Raw genomic sequence first — 4111 nt, 5'->3', positions numbered from 1 at the left:
GTGTGCCTGCTTTTGTTGGGATATTTGTGAAGGCATTTCAGCATATTGTTGCCTCTACAGGAGAGGTCTGGGATGCTGTGACCCTCTGGAGAAAGACTTTGTTAAATAGGCAGGTGACAGGAATCCCAAACCCAATTTTGAATAACACATGTTAGCGCTGCCCCCTCTGTTACCCTTTATGACAGTGAAATCCTTCACTGTTGTGTCCTAACAATATTCCCATAGCCCCTCTTCATTCCTAAAATGAAAACACCCCAGAGGGCGATCTCACTTTTCTTTTTGTCACCTTTAAGTAACAGAAACCAGTTTCCTTCATTTTTTTCTTTCAGAGCTGCCTAAGCGCTTAGAGGCTGGGGCTGCCTGTTTAGTTCTGGCCTGGGTAAAATGTATTGACTGTGTCTCTCCTACTGAGGTGGGGCAAATTCGGAGGCTGTAAACAGAGAAACGCAGCTGCGGTGTGAGTGTGTGAACCGTCCTGCAGCCCCACCAGAGGAGACCTTGCTGGTGCAAAGGGGTGCTGAACAAGCCAGAGGTGGGTAGGAGCAGGGCGCAGGGCCTGGTTAGAAAGGCATGCCACAGCGCACCCCTCCGCACCACTTTCTCGAGCACCCCAAAAAGCAGGTTTTATTGTCTGAATCCACCCTGTGCCACGCCGAAGCCGCAGGGAGCTCCCGTGGAGCCAGAAAGCGCCGCACCGCCTGGCCGCAGGCAAGCGGGAGCGCCCTGCGAGCAAGCAGCTGCCGGTGGTTTATCGATAACCATCATTTATTTATCTGACAGGCCGGAGCGCGTCCGGCTCCGCAGCCTGCGGAACCGGGATGCCGGCGGCGAGATCCCCGGCCGCGGGGGCAGCCCGGGAGGGTGCGGGCAGGTGGGGCTGGGGTGGCTCTTTGCCCACCCCGCTCCCCGCCCCGGGGCTGGGGAAAAGCCGCCTGCAGTTCTGCGGCGCTCGCAGCAGGGGCTGCTGCTGCCGCATCGGGTGCGCTGGCAAACCCCACGCCGGGACAACGGGTGGGACAGAGAGGTGGCTAGAAGGCTCTAGGATCCATATTAAATATGGGGCAAAGACACTTTTCCAAATTGGGGCTGACTTCTCCCCACTCCCAAGCTGCTCTGCAGCTGGGAAAATAGGAAATTATAAACCATGAAGCCACCTGGAAGCAGCTGATATAAAAATTAACTTAAAAATCTACTAGTGAATGCAGACCATCCCCCCCCCCCCTCCAGGAATTTGGACCTGTGATTTGTTTGGAAACACATCTGTGGAATTTGGGATATTTGGGGTTGCTTTTCTGTCTGATGACCAGTAGTGACCAACAGAAAACAGCACGTCATGTGGATGCACCTACTAAGGTGACCAACAGCATCCTGGCTTGTATCAGAAATAGTGTGGCCAGAAGGACTAGGGCAGTAATTGTCTCTCTGTACTCAGCACTGGTGAGGCTGCACCTCAAATCCTGTGTTCAGTTTTGGGCCCCTCACTAGAGGAAAGACATTGAGGTGCTGGAGGGAGTTCAGAGAAGGGCAATGAAGCTGGTAAGGGGTCTGGAGCACAAGTCTGATGAGGAGCAGCTGAGGGAACTGGGGCTGTTTAGCCTGGAGAAAAGGAGGCTGAGGGGAGACCTTAGCAGCCTCTACAACTACCTGAAAGGGCATCAGTCTTTTCTCCCAGATAACAAGCAATAGGACAAGATGAAATGGCCTCAAGTTATGCCAGGGGAGGCTGAAATTGGATCTTAGGAAAAATTTATTCATGGGTTTTACGGCATTGGAACATGCTGGAAGTGGTGGAGTCACCTGCATATGAGAAGAAAGGACAGAGTGAGATGGTGTGCTGCCTTTCATTGCCAGTGGTGTTACAGGATCTTTGCACTGGGCATTGCACAGGCACACAGAGGAACCTTGACGCTGTTTAACTTTAGGCACCTGGCTTAGGCACTGAATTCAGCATTTGGTTCCCCCCATGGCTTCTTGTACTGTCTTTAGAGGTGCCTGTTCCTCCCATTAAGCCATTCAAAGCATCTTAATTAGAGCTTTTCCCTGAATCCAAGGTTTCTGAGCAGCTGTAGGGGCAGCACTACGCGTTCTGCAAAGGCAGAGAGGAAGACTCTGCAAGCTGAGGAGAAGGCTTGTGGCAGCAGGACCACAAGTGCCCTGATTTATAGCTGACTATAACTGACTCTCTCTTGCCACTCATCATGAACATAGCCTAAAGAGAGCCATCTCTCCAGGGGCCTGTAATATTCATATCCCACATAAGCAACTCATTCTCCAACATATCTGCTGTCTAAATCTGTTCCCTTTAGGAAAGGCTGGGCCTCTTTGCATTTCAAGGCAGAAACTTTCATCTTACAGAAATTAAAATGAAAGGTAAGTGACTGGAACGAGGTCCCCTGCCTGCTCCCATGTGAGTGCTGGACTCACCATCCTTACAAATATCCTCACAGTACTTCAGGGCACAGGAGACACTCCTGCTACCCAGAAGCCACAGAGCAGCCCCTGGCAATCCTGTACACCTTATCCCAGCACCCTGTCCCCATCCAAGCAGTATCTGCCAGCAGAGAGGTTACATCTTCCAATGACACAGCAGGCAGCCACAGCAGTTAATGCTGATGAGATCCCTTGAATGTTTTCAGCTTCCTGAGCCATGTTTCCAAGCCATCCTTCCCCTGCTAGCTGTGCACCTCCACAGGTTCCAGCTCTGTGACTTCTGCTGCTGTCTGCAAACCATGGGAAGAGACAATGAGTCGACCTTGGCCCTGCTGTGCACAGTGTGATAGGAGATGCTCTACAGAGCAGAGCCTTTTCCTGCCCACGGGCCTGTTTAACAGATGCTGCTCTTCTGTTTAAAAGCTCCATGGCCTCTGCCCACTCCCTCAGACCCCAGCGATGCACCGACACCTCTGTGCCCTTTCCTTGCTGACAGCTGTTTCGGAAGGGTCACGTCACAGCCAGTATGAGATGTCTCTGTATGCCTGCTTGCTGGGCCTTGGCAAGAGCCAGGATGGCAGGAAGCCTTGAGGCTCTTGTGCTGAAACCACCTGCCATCGCTCAGTCTGCCTCTGTTACCCTGTCAGCTTGCGACTGTTTAGGAAATAACAAAATTGATCTCGATGGTGATTCAGCTGCCTGGTTTAAAAAAAAAAAAAAAAAAAAAAAAAAGTGGGAAAAAAAAATAGAGGTCTCTTGGCTATAGCAGAGAGGGATTAAGCCAGGCTTCTTCTCAGGGTGAAGAGCGCTGATTGTTGGCATGGAAGTTTCCCCACTGCCTTGTGTTGGCATTAGCAGCTGGGATCTGTGGGGAACCTCTTGCACTGATTTTTGATACCAGGGACAGTTATTACAAATAATGGGTATTCAAAAGTAACGTAAGAGGGAAAACTCACAGGTGTCCTTGGTCCAGAGTAACCAGACTGTGTGACCTGTGGAGACAGTGGTTGTACAGTGGTGCCACATCTGTGTGAGGACATTCCTGTGGCACAGTGCAGAGCTGCAGTCAGGGGCCCTCGGCTTCCAAGTAGCCTGTGCTGCAGGTTTTGAGGATGTGAGGGAGTACCCACATCTACACAAGACCTCCACAGCTCTGGGAAAAGCTACAGAAAAGTTTTCCTCAAGTCCAACAGCTATGAGGGCTGTGGAGAAACACTCTCCTCCTGAGCAATTACTCTCCTGAGTCAAGAAACCAGGCCTGCCTCTTACCTTATCTAGTTTTTCATGGGTGCCTTCTCCTTGGCCTCTACTTTTAGCTAGGTACTACTGCAGCTGCTGCTGCTACCCCAAGGTCTGCTCTTAGAGCCAGAGCAGCCAAGTTGTAGATGTCCAGTTGTGAGGCATCAAACACATCAATGTAAGCTACATCCTGACTGCTGGCCTTGTGCTGCAGAAAGTGGTCTACTCCTTTGGGGGCTCCTAGGAGACAGGAAAAAACAACAGCAAGAGTTGTGGACCCTAGGGTGGTGGGAGAACTGTGCACGTTTTAGCAGTCAGTGTTAATTGCAGGAACTTTCTGCTACACTATGTGATCGTGGCCTGTAGAAATGATCCCTATACGCACCTGGCTGAGCACGGGATACCTCCATACAGTTCAACACACCGAGTTTCTTTCCCCCAT

Source organism: Columba livia, chromosome 1 (genome assembly GCF_036013475.1).
Source record: "Columba livia isolate bColLiv1 breed racing homer chromosome 1, bColLiv1.pat.W.v2, whole genome shotgun sequence".
Taxonomy (NCBI): domain Eukaryota; kingdom Metazoa; phylum Chordata; class Aves; order Columbiformes; family Columbidae; genus Columba; species Columba livia.
Note: the sequence above shows the minus strand (reverse complement) of the source record.